This window comes from Gadus morhua, chromosome 15 (assembly GCF_902167405.1).
Source record: "Gadus morhua chromosome 15, gadMor3.0, whole genome shotgun sequence".
Classification (NCBI taxonomy): Eukaryota; Metazoa; Chordata; class Actinopteri; order Gadiformes; family Gadidae; genus Gadus; species Gadus morhua.
This window is the reverse complement of record NC_044062.1, coordinates 24,618,942-24,632,486: the sequence shown is the minus strand read 5'-3', so window position 1 is coordinate 24,632,486 and position 13,545 is coordinate 24,618,942. Positions and strand designations below refer to the sequence as shown.

General features: G+C 43.4%; 1 protein-coding gene and 1 long non-coding RNA gene across 4 annotated transcripts in view; one reads left to right on the top strand and one right to left on the bottom strand.

Annotated features, from left to right (window-relative positions):
* Nucleotides 1-13,545, bottom strand: part of cbr1 (carbonyl reductase 1) — a 54,637-nt gene that overhangs the window by 39,427 nt on the left and 1,665 nt on the right. The gene's annotated exons all lie outside the window — the stretch shown is intronic.
* Nucleotides 2,520-8,466, top strand: LOC115559943 (uncharacterized). Its single transcript, XR_003979653.1, has 3 exons — nucleotides 2,520-2,621; nucleotides 8,238-8,308; nucleotides 8,400-8,466. It is a non-coding gene; the product is annotated as an uncharacterized LOC115559943 (long non-coding RNA).

The window sequence follows — 13,545 nt, the reverse complement described above, 5'->3', positions numbered from 1 at the left end:
ATGCCGGACTAAAGTAATGCATTGTCGAGAGCTGCAGTGCCTGCCATGTTACGCCGTAACATAAAGCTGTGTTGACTTTACTAGTTTCTCTACAGTATAATACACTACAATATATTGACCACCACTAGCTAGTGGAAAAAGCATTTGTGTCTAGTACAGTGTTATATTTTTATGTTAGGCTATATATTGAGATGGCAGTGTGCGTAATACCCGTCAATATTCGGGGATGTCCTCATCCCTAGATTGTTGCGCAACACCTATATAGCCTATCATATAAAAATATAACACTGTACTAGACACAAATTTATTTTCCATGAGCTAGTGGTGGTCAATACATTGTAGTGTATAGAGAAACTAGTAAAGTCAACACAGCTTTATGTTACGGCGTAACATGGCAGGCCGTGCGGCCCTCGACAATGCAGTAGGCTACTTTAGTCTGGCATTTCTCTTCACTGATTGGTTAGAAAGCTTTCAAACTAAGTCTTCAAGCAAAAAAGAGGGAGGGGCTCGTACCTAATAGCCGCGGCTATTAGGTATACAAAAAAGGCTAATTGCCGCTTTTGTCGATTCCGTTCGGACCGCGGCCGGCGTCCGGATTCCGGCCGGCGTCCGGATTCCGTTCGGATTCCGGCCGGCGTCCGGATTCCGGCTTAGGCCTTTTACCGCGCCATTCTAGGGCCGGATTGTGGCCTTCTTGGCTTTCCATACTGCTCGTCCGCTGGTCCACAAAATCTTAGCTATGCTCTGACTGGAGGGGGTTGGGGAAGTGGGAGGTAATATTCAAATATGCCCCCTTCCTACGTAGGAGGATAATGTTCATATATAATGTTAGTTTCCCTGGGTAAAGGGACATTAGCACCCCCTATCGCCTATTGACAATTACTTCAGGGAGGAACGTCCTCCCTCCGCCGCCGTCCACTCCCATTCATTTTCCCGAAAGTACTGGCGGCCGGTGGATAACATGGGTTTCAATGGGAGAGAGGAGGAAAATCCTCCTCTGAGTGGGTGGGACCTTAAGGGGTCTGATTCGCGCAAAAATCTATCCGTCTGCGCTATGAACCAATAAGCAGGATCCCTGGATGTTGAGCAGTGTTGCCAGATTGGTCCGATTTCCCACCCAATTGGGCTACTTTTAACCATGTTAGGCTGGAAAAATGATCATTGGGCGGGAAATCTGCCCAATCTGGCAACGCTGTTGATAACAAACCCGGTCTGCATTGCCGCGGTGCTCAGTCTGAGAGACGTAGAGTAAGTGAAATCTGCGATAGCGAGATCCTAAATGCACAATGGAAACATTGGAAACGGAGGACATTGTTAACGTCTTATTACAAAAACCATTCCATTCATTCAGAAAGAGGTAGACCACTTCCCAAAATCAAGGTCATCAGAAGTAATGGCAACGTCAGTGTTGTGAGTGCTACATGGTTTGCTAGGTACGCATGACTTACTGGTAGCATTACAAGCAATTGTAACTGAAAATAAACATAGCTAAATAACTTCAGTCAGTGAGGGCAAAAATAGGCCCAATAATAGGCCCAGATTTTTTTATTTACTTTTACAAATCAATAGTAGGCCTGATTTGACTAATATGCTTTGCATCCTTTCCTTCTCAAATGACAGTGATGCCACTGGTGGCTTTGTATACAGTTTGTTCACATAACTCCCTCCCTGCTATTTTGTAGTTCACCAAAACACCCTGAAACAACTTGAGTCTCACATTCTTATGCCACCATACACCAACAGTGCAAGCAGGCCAATGGCAACCAAGCGCGCAGTCCTTCCTCCCTCACTTTAAAAAACACCAGCCGCCACTGGTGCACGGTGTATTCTTGCAAGATGACTGACAAAGTGAAGTGAGCATCCTCTGTATCATCCAAATCTGCACACAGACCTCTCACAAATTATAGCCGCTAGTTAACCACACACAGCCTGCTGTGGGGAAAAAGTACATCAAACTTTTTTTGTTGTTGTTTCTGTATGTTTCTCTTGTAATGGGCAAAGTGCATTAGAGAGATATCATGTGTTATTTTACTGTCAAGCTGTTTTTCCCCATGTTTCTAGAGGCAATGAGGCGTAGACTATGTTATTTCACTAAAACTATGCAATATGCATATTCACACAATTTTGGACTATTAGCCTACAGTATAAATACAACAATAATAGAAGAATTTGAGTTTTGATTTTCTCAACCTCTCATTTAAACATCAGTACTTGTTTATTTATAACATTTACACACAAATTAAATATAATAGCTATACATACAAATTATATAACTTTTAGAACCTTGTTGTCTTGCGCAAAGTCGATAGTCAAATTGAATAAAAGAATAAAAAAATATTTGTATTTTTTTACTTTATTAGTAGCACTAGGAATAATAAAGGGCAGATTATTAATGGATTAGCCTAAATTTGTGGCTATACAGTACAATTTTTGAAAAGGTATGAAATGTCACTGTGTTTGTGTGTGTGTTTTATGTGCATCAGATTGTAGTTTAACGATCATATTTCATTCTGCAGAGATGCCTCGTAAGGAGAGGAGGTTAAAACAAAAACGAAAGGAGCTGCGTGAGGCTGCGAAAGGCAGTGGATCACTCACCAGTTGGATGACAAAGAGCACAAAAGGTAAGAATAACACATGCACCAGTTATTTACATTGCAGAGGTATTCAGTTTGAGAAAACAACAGTAACAAACACAATTTCAATGTTGTTGTTCTGTTACATTATCTATGATTATGTATGGTGGGTTAATTATTGATTTTCGATTGATTAATATTATTATTGATTAATGGTTAGGTGTAAGAGGCGTTAATTAGACTAATCCAAGAGCAAATTGTGCCTTGTTCCCAGATGGACAGGGAGTGAGTGATGAAAGGTCAGATGAGGAGATGGAAGGAGAGAAAGAGGAGGAGATGGAAGGAGAGAAAGAGGAGATAGAAGGAGAGAAAGAGGAGATGGAAGGAGAGAAGGAGAAGGAGAGAAAGAGGAAGACACTGTGCCTCAGAGAAATGAGTTTCCTGGGAACAGAAACCCAGGAGGAGACAGAGGCTGGAGGAAAGGTGTCAGAGGTTATTGAGGAGCCCACACAGAATGTTGAGGTAGAGGGAGCAGCTAGCCAGGAGGAGACTGAAACCAGAGGGAGGCAAACATTGTCACACCTACTTGGACTTACCCACCCAAATGATCCTGCCCATGTCCTACAATTCAACATCAAATGTGATGAGGCCTTCATTCAGTTTTGCAACAGTACTGGACCCTGTCAACCAGCGCTCTCATCCTTTCCAAAAAATGAAGAGGGGCGATCATTTCAAAAGATATGGTATCAGAACAACGCATGGCTAGAGTACTCCCCAAGTCTTGACGCCATGTTTTGTTTCAGCTGCCGTCTTTTTTTGAGTGAGGAAAAATACACAGGCCGCAAAACATGGAAATCAGAAGGAGTTAATCGGTGGAGAAAGGCTCTGGAGAGAATTAAAGAGCACAGTGCCTCAGAATCACACATGTGTGGTATGGTGAGGTGGAACAACTTAAAAAAGGGATCACTGGAGGCAGCTTTCGAAATGAGTGACCGTGCATCACAAGCTGCTAAAGACAGGGAAAGAGAAAAAAACAGAGAAATCTTGTCCCGCTTACTAGCCACCACTCTTTACCTGGCAAGACAGGGCATGCCTTTTAGAGGGGACGATGAGACCCTGTCAAGCCAAAATCGAGGTAATTTCCTAGAGTTGGTGGAGCTGTTTAGCAAATATGACAGTGTAATTAAATTACACCTCGAAGCCATAAAAGAGAAGCAGGGACCTGGTAAAAGACCTCTTGTCTCACTCCTCTCCAACAGAAGTCAGAATGATATGATCAAAGCTTTGGCCATATCAGTCAAACGAGTAATCCAAAAAGAAATCCAAGAGAGCAAAACCTTTTCAATTCTCATGGATGAAACCACAGATGCTGCACACACTACACACTTTGTTATCAGGTATGTGCATAACATGCAAATCAAGGAGCACTTTCTTCAGAGCCCTGTACCACGAAGCTCGCTTAGAGGGTTAGCGAGGTATGTTGAGCTCCAAGCCTGGGTTAGTTGTACCACGAAAGTCGATCTCTTTTAGCGTCGCTGTATCACCATGGTGACTTATGCTCGCAACCAAACCTGGTCGGGAGCAGTTTTTCGGCTTAGTCAAGCCGGAGATCGGCTACTTAAATCGGCGTGCGCAGCTTCCTAGCCCCTCCTCTGACAATGGCGTCACCATTTGTGGGTGTTCCCGTGGACCCCGGCGCACTTCTCGTACAGGCGTCTCTCCGGAGACAGAGGTTTTTACGGGACAGAACCGATCCCTTGGCATTGTCTGACGATATTCAGATTTCAGACTTTATTGTCATTGTGCAAACAACGAAATTGGGGTTCTTCATGAGAGATACAGATTCTCATCAGAGGGTGTTCGTTATTTGATCGTCCTTTTGGACCTTATGTAGACAATGATTAGGCCTACTGTTGCGCATTGTGTCTCAGTGACAGAGTGCTAGAGTGGAGATAGCGCGTCAGTCTTGAATTTCTGCGCGGGGGGTTCGACTCCCAAGTGAGGCGAATTTATGTGAAGCCTATAGAGTCCTAATTCTCATGCATATGGAATACTTATTCACTAAAGCTTATGGAATTATATTTTTGTGCTTATTTCGAACTTGAACCCATATTTTCAAGGCCGTGCTGGCACCACATCTATGGGGGTAAAATGCATGATGATAGACCGGCGAATTTGAACCCCGGTCGCTGGCGTTCGGGTCTTATGCTAATCCACTACGCTACAGCCGCTACCTCTCAGTGGTCGAAAACATGCGATACATTTCTTAAATAGGGTGTATTTAAAGTGAATTCCCTAAATGATAGGATAAGGCAGGATGGACGTTGCTTATTCATTTTTAAATCATCATCATTCTATTTGGATTAATGGCGAACAATTCCGCATTTGGCATAGTTATTTTACAGACAATATGCAGAATCTTTTCAGTTATACGCATATAGACTGCTTGATCTATCGTAAAGGTGAGAAAAATGACGCAAAAAACGCCCTTTTCACGTGAACGCGCACTGAACCTAAAGCGGAAAACCTGGTTCAACTAATTGAATCTAAAGTGAGCTTCGTGGTACCACTTAACTCTGATTGCGAGTTGCGGCTCTGTCGAGCCAGGTTTTCCTAAGAAAGCCTGGGTATGTTCAGCGAGCTTCGTGGTATAGGGCTCAGGTGTGTAACGTTCATACCACAATAGGGCTGTCAACGAATATTCGAAGTTCGAATATTCGTTCGAAATGTATCCAAAAACGCGAATTCGAACGTGAAAATTAATATTCGAATGTGAATAAACACTCCCGCGGTACAAGCGCCTCTATCTGCTTTGTGAATGAGCCTCTGTCTGTTCGCGATGTCCCTCATAATATTCGAATGTGAAAAAACACTCCCGCGGTACAAGTGTAACAGACTAGTATTGTGAAGAGCGAATGTATTTTATCCCCTCGGGGTTTCCGTACTTGGATATAGGTATTCCAGCTCGGCTATGCCATTCAATAAGCATCCGAAGTAGAGCTCAGGGAGCTAGTAGTCTGGCTGGTGAAAGCTGCTATAACGCAATGTTCTCGGCAAAGTCCGAGACAGCTTTTTTTTCATGAATCCGAACGGTGCGTAGTGCTGGCCCTTTCGCTGGCATGGTGGAAGACGTAGGCGACATGCATATTTTTCTTTATCGATTTTAATAGGCCTTCTCGATAAATGGTAACTTGGTAAGCAAAGCAAGGAACGTTACCACTAGCATACTTTGTAACATTCAGAAGCGGTCTTCTTCAGATTACTATAGTTTGCGCGCTTGCAGGTGTGGTGGTGAAATGCAAGCGATACAAAGTTGTGGCTTTTCATGATTAGGCCTCCACGTTACTGGGCTGTTTATAGGATATATATCTGACCCGTGTTCATGTAGTGATGTGTGAGTTCTGTTCTGTATAAATCCCGCTAATTTGAACCATGGTTTTGTCGCATTATTGACATATTGACGGCAATGGCGTAAAATAGGCAACCAGATATTCGAATAGTTCGAATTCGTGATTTTTTTCCAAACGAACATTCGAATGTCATTTTTGAGCAATTTTGACAGCCCTATACCACAAGTGGAGATGCTCTTGAAAAGGTAGTGATAGCTCTACTGGAAGAAAATGATCTGAAGTTGGAAAACATCCGGGGTCAAGGGTATGATGGTGCTGCAAACATGAGCGGACGCTTTAAGGGACTTCAGTCAAGAATTCTAAAAAGAAATCCAAAGGCCTTGTATGTACACTGTCAGGCACATTGCCTTAATCTGGTGTTAGTTGAAAGTGCAAAGTCTAACATCTGTTTTGTCAGCTTTTTCAACTTAGTTGAAAAACTTTATGCTTTTGTGGCCAACTCATCCAAACGACACTCTGCATTTACTGAAATGCAGAAGACGATGTACCCTGATCAGCGTCCACTGGAGCTGCAGAAGCTGTCAGACACGCGGTGGGCCTGCAGAGTAACTGCCCTTCGCACTCTAAGGAAGGTCCTCCCAGCTGTCATGCAGTTTCTTGAGGAAATGACACAACAAGACCCACCAGACTCTTCAGCAGGTGATGCAATGATTCTTCTCAAGAGCATCAACTTTGAATTCTTACTGTGTCTGGAGACAGGGACGCAGGAAGTGGGGTGCTCCGGGTGCTGCCGCACCCCCTCTAGTGGACAACAGACGCAACTACAACACTTGAACTCAGGCAGTGCCGCGGGTTTTTTTTTTTTTTTTGATTTGGTGACGTCATCCGATTACATACAGCACCCCCCACTTCATATGACTTCCTGCGTCCCTGTCTGGAGATCACCTGTCCAATCTTCCAGGTGACTGCAATGGCCTCTGATGCTTTGCAGCAGAAAGATATAGACCTGGCTGCAGCATACAAAGTTGTTGATGGAGTTTTTCAGAGGCTGGCCCACAGCAGAACAGAGGAGGAGTTTGAGAACATGTATAAACACGCTACAGAGAAGGCTGCATCAGTGGGCCTGGACCCCCCAACTGAGATTCCTGGTCAAGCTAGGAGGAGGAAAATGCCAGCAAAGTTCAAGGTCATTGCCACAACAGCTACTGCTGACCACACATTCCCTACTTTGCAAGACTACTACCGTGTTAAAGTGTATTACATTTTTGTGGACACAATGACACAAGAGCTTCAGAGACGCTTTAAAGCAGAAGATAACTCCACATGGGAAATCCTGAATGCCCTCCACTGCCTGACAGTCCCAGAGAACTGGAAAACAGCACAAATTCCAACAGAGGCACTGCAAGCTGTGAAGAAACTCTGCCAGTTCTACAACATTGAAGAAGAAGACAAATTGCAGACAGAACTTAAGGTCTTCCATACTTCATACTCATGCCCCTTACCCATCAGTGTGACATCTATTCTTTCAGTGGTCAAAGAAAACAATGCACATCTGGTTTTCCCTAACTTGACTGAGCTGCTGAAGACATATGGCACCCTTCCGGTTTCTACAGCCACTGTTGAACGTTCTTTCTCAAAACTGAAGCTGGTGAAAACAAAACTTTGCACCCTTTGCACAGAGGAGAGGTTGTCAGAGCTTCTTTTACTGGCAATTGAAAAGGATATTCCAATCAACCTCAGTGAAGTCATTGACATTTTTCAGAGCATGGGCAACAGGAAGTTGCTGTTATAACTGCAACAAAGAAAAATGCCACTGTGAAAACTCAAGAGACACAGACAGACACTGACAAACAGACACAGGCACAGACAGACACTGACAAACAGATACAGACAGACAGATACAGACACTGACACAGACACAGACACAGACAAACAGACAAACACAGAGAGACATGTTCAGACACAGACAGACAGACACACCCACCCCTTCTCTATTATCTTTCTCCCATTATTAATGTTCCCCTTTCAGTTACAGTTAGCTATACAATATGAATATGTGTCTGTTAATAAATACAGTACCGAGGTTAGAAAACAAAAATAAAGCTGTGAAATTAAAATAAAGTGTCAGAATTGATTCATATGTCCTCTAATTTGATTAAAACTGAAAAGGAAGGACTCCAGGAAGAGTAGCCACAGTTAAACAGTCCAGTGTCTAATGGTGATCTAAATTCAACCTAATACATTATCTTCATATGTCCTAAATTAGTGCACAGCTTGAATTATGGGCTTTGAATGAGTAACTTGTTCTGTTTAGTTCAAGCAGTCAGCCTTGGCTGCAGCCTCTCTCAGCAAGTAGTCTCCTCCAAACTATCAGCAGTATGGCAGGTAAGTCACAGTGAGCCATTTTCAATGTTAGTTATCTTTGCAACTTGTTATGATCACATAACAGCCACTATCTCTCCCATGCTCTTTCTAGTGTCTACACTATGAGATCAATACAGCCCACCTCCAGCAATATCAGCAGCAGCAGCCTCCTCACCAACCCCCCCAACAGAAGCTGTTCAATGTACCCATGAGGTAAAACAGAGACTAATTTTGCTTTGCACTGACCTCTAACAAATATATGAGTATGTACAATGATATGGTATATGTTGTGATTCCATGTTACATTCTTTATGAATATGGGTTGCTACAATTCAACCGGTTGTATAGCAAGGTATGCTTCTGTATCGTGTTTCAAATGCGTGCTCCATGTGCCCCTTTTTTAACTTTGAGCACCTGCCCCTCCAAAGGTCTCTGCACGGCCCTGGGTTAGACCCACGGCGTATGTTGCCGCAGCAACTAACTTTCGGTTGCGCTGAACCTGCTACCTGAAACGGAAAACCCAGAGTTTCCACTAACTCAGAGCGAACAAACTCGGGGTTGCCTCAAAACCAGCTAACTGAAACAGGCCTCAGACTACTTGAGGAGTGATACCAAAGACATCATAGGCAAAAAGTCCTTTGTTTTCGATTAGGGATGCACCGATATGAAAATTTTGACCAATACCGATATCCGATATTAAAATTGCTGTTACGGCCGATAATAACCGATATTTACCGATATCGATATTGGATATTGGATGATTTTGTATACTGAAGAACATGTAAACACTGTGAACATGAAAAAGTTATTTCTTTCTTTATTTTCCAAAACTTCGAAATACATTGTTTCTTCAACAAGTTACAGGGCATCCATAACAAACACAAGTTACCAACAGTGTTAGTTTTAGGCTACTTTTACAACTTGCACCTATGAAAATGTTTGGATCATCAATCACAATAACAAATCAAAATATCTTGACAAGGTTTTATAACTTAAATCAAATTTGCCAATATTCATGGAAACCAGACACTTGTCTCATAAATTACAAAAAGCGTATCAAGTTTAAGTCAATTTCAACTCAATTCTGCGAAATAGGCTCAATCAAATATATCAAGGGAGGTTGGTTGTAGTCTTTTCACTCGGTTCTAGCCCTACTGTTGATCCGGAGAACCGAGCGAAAAGACTACAACCAAAGATAAACATGTCCGGTACCGGTTCCCGTTTCAATGGGATTACGGAACGCCAAATAAAACACAACAGAAACTGCATTTCGCTACGATACTTGATGATGTTGTTAATACCGGAATTGTCCTTTAAACATGCGCCTATCACGTGAACGCACAACTTTTTTTTTTATCAGCCGATCCGCGGATCACTTGCGTCCCGAACCGTGAGGGTTGATCCGTACGGATCACGGGAAACCCGTGAACCGTTGCACCACTAGTGGTGGTGAATGATTTGACACGGCGTCCTCCACGCATTACTTCGGCTTTGCAAGTACTGCATATTGCAATTCGAGTACCTTAATTTGAGACCGTAAAAAACATCCAAACCGCCGACATTGATTATTTTCAGTTAAGGTGACAAACACTCCTGTACTGCCTCTCCGTGCGTCTCTGGCTGCGTCACTGACACTGTCACATGACCAAACAAGCTGCGCATGGGCAAAAAACACACACAACGACAACTAGACGGAAATAAATATCGGCTGTTAATATCGGACCAGTTTTACTTATCGGGCCGATGCCGATATGTTAGAAAATGACTAACATCGGCCGATAACAATATCACTGCCGATATATCGTGCATCCCTATTTTCCACGACAGCGGTCAATTATACTTAGCAACGGTGCAAGAAGTTGTGAAGATGCCATGCAAGTGAGCGTTCTACGGCATTGAGAAGACCCGTGTAATAATCCATAATAAGAAAAAAAAATATATATATATATTTTTCTTTTTACAAGTGGCGGGTACAAAATGAATTATGACGAAATCTGGTGGGGACGCGTCCCCGGTGTAATCGACGCCTATGGGTCAAACTCATTTGCAAGTGCACTGATTGCGTGTCCGAAAGGCTATACCTGCCATTTATTCAGTTTATTGCTTTTCTAAGTGCGCCAGATTGATGCCAATTATTGTCGTGTTTGCATTGTAATGCACCACTTTGCCTCTCCTTGTTAAAAATCAACGTGCAACCAAACAACTTTAGCCAATGCAGCCTCCTGTGTTGCTTTAAAATATATAGCATACCGGATTATCAAAAAATGTTAAATAATAATACATTTAATTTAGAGGCGCCTTTCAAGACACCCAAGGTCACCTTACAGAGCATATAGTCATCGATCGTTAAGTGTGTTCGTGTTGTCATGTAGGCTAAATAGGCAACTAATTGTCTTGCATCCATGAAATATTGTAATGTTATAGGCCTACTGCAAAAAGTATATCGGTACTGTGCAACAATCGGGAGATGGGGACCCCCGAATATTGATGGGTATTTCACACACTGGGTAAAATGAGGCTTAGAAATAAACACTAGGCAAAGATGTTGTGAGGAGCTAGTACCATCAAAACCTGGGATAATCTATCGGAAATCAGATTACAACGTCGGGGGTAAGATTTAGCTAGGGATTATCTGGGGGGGATTTCACAGGTGGGACTGTCAAGGTAGCCCATCGCATTATGCCTTCTATTTTTTGATCTGACTAAGTTTACCGGTACTTATCTGAACGACATAATCGTTGTCACTAGATATAAAGAAAACGTTGATTTCCACTCGGTGCTATTCACTGAAAGTAAAAATAAATAAAAGTGTCGTTATTGTATGCACTGCTGTTCATTGACTAGCTCCAGCACTCGTTGCTGCGTTGCTAAATTATAGCAATTCTCCCCTGACCATGCATTTAATTGGCTTTGGCCGCCATCAGTTCTCGGCAATTCCTCATTCGCCCTCTCACGTCTGACAGGTTCGAAATTATACGGCTGTGGGCCATCATACATGTTATTTGTGGTTCTTGCCGCCTCTTAATGCAACCACACACCGGACCAACTGCCCGTTTCGCGTCGGTAAATGAAATCGGGCTATTTAATCTGGCCGACTCGAACACCGAGATGGGCGGTACACACCTACGGGATTACAGCCGACGCCGTACATTCCACGCTTGCGCAAGATAATAATAATAATAATACATTTTATTTATAATGCACTTTATATTCAAGAATCTCAAAGTGCTTCAGAGAAAAAAAAAAAAAACTATTAAAAGGGGGAACCTCAAAGAAAGTTTAGCTAAATGCTCTTTTAAAGAGATGGGTTTTGAGGTTCCGTTTAAAAAGAGCTGTAGTCTGTGGATCCCTCAGGTGGTCAGGGAGGGCGTTCCATAGTCTAGGGGCAGTAGCAGAAAAGGCCCGAGATGTGATGTCTCCAAAACAACAGGCGGTGCTAATCTGTATTGTGGGCCAAAAAACACGAAAACCGGAAGTAGCAGGTCCTCACTAAACCGTGGCCGTGTTCCAATACCCGTACTTCCATGAGTATACTTAAAGGAAGTACACTATCTGCACTATCCGTACTCACTTGAGTACGCTAATTTTTCAGATGTGAGTGCTGTTCCAAATCGAGTACTCTGTGGTGCACTTACCGGAAATGACGATCACGACTGCCGCCGTGGCTCCTCCCCCGCAATAAACATCCCACTTTGAACGGTGAACTCTTTACGCCTAGCAGCTATAAAATGCTATAAAAACTACAAAATGACTATTAATGCAGGCTATGTGGAAAATGCGCCGACTTTGGCTCAGCCTGGCTCCGCCTCTTCCGCTACGTAGCTAAGATGGCTGCCGTTGAGTACGGGGAGTGTCCTTCGATCCACACTTCACGATTAGCCCGTTTTGAGTACGGCATCCGGGTCCTTGAAGTATACTTCTTTTCGCCGGATCTGAATTGGAACGTACTCCGTACTCAAATTTTGGCTAGTAAGTACGGACAGTACGGGTATTGGAACACGGCACGTGTTCCAATACCCGTAAAACGGGCTAATCGTGAAGTGTGGATCGAAGGACACTTTCCGTACTCAACGGCAGCCATCTTAGCTACGTAGCGGAAGAGGCGGAGCCAGGCTGAGCCAAAGTCGGCGCATTTTCCACATAGCCTGCATTAAGAGTCATTTTGTAGTTTTTATAGTTTTATAGCTTTTTATAGCTGCTAGGCGTAAAGAGTTCACCGTTCAAAGCGGGATGTTTATTGCGCGGGAGGAGCCGCGCCGGCAGTCGTGATCGTAATTTCCGGTTAGTGCACCACGGAGTAGGCCTACTCGATTTGGAACAGCACTCACATCTGAAAAATCAAAGTACCGGTACTCAAGTGAGTACGGATAGTACTTCCTTTAAAGGAGCATTTCACCGGTGGAGGCATGAATATGTATTGCAATTGGGTCCTATATGTAGTCGAATAATAAAATAAAATTCTACTTTGGTGCAGTCTTGACCGAGAAAAGGCAGAAAGTGACTTTTTGGCGCTTGTGGATTGAAGACAACAACTCCCACCATGCACAGCTTCGCTGGCGGCCAGTCCCGCTGATCATCTCCGCCTATCGGACACCTCCTTGTTCCATCTACTAATGGAACAAATCAGCGTGGAGCTTGAACCGACGTCACTAGAGTAGTGACGCTTGCACAGAAGCATACGGCCGACATCTTCCTTTATTCTGGGTGGAAATAGTAACATAGTTACGCAATTAAATGCGTTTATGTAAACATTTTTAGCGAGAAATGTGCATTTTAATTTCATAATGTTCGCTCGTTGAATGTGAAGGATGTTTGGTTTGATAGTTATGACGAAGAGGGAACGCTCCATTCACTTGCATGGACAGCGTCTCTGGTTGCTAAGCAACCTCAACGTCTTGGCGGACTATCTGCTGATCAACACTACGAATGCTGGAAACACACCAGACACACCATGTGAAGTTATTTAACCCGATTATTGTTATTTATATCCGACATTATTTAATCTAACCCGATCTAAACTCTATCATGCACCCAAACACGGCGGCATTTGGGTTTCCTACCTCGGACTCCTAAATCCAGCGCAGCCACAGGCGCGTTGGCGCGTTGAACCATTTTTGTGACACACAATGATCAAGCTTCAAGTTAAGCACGTTACACGTGTTTGGTGTGGCCGTAGCCCGTGTCCACCAAAAGCGTCTTTTTATGCGGTTTCACCCAAAAAATCGGCTTCGTGTGGACGGGGCTAAGAAGGCGAACAC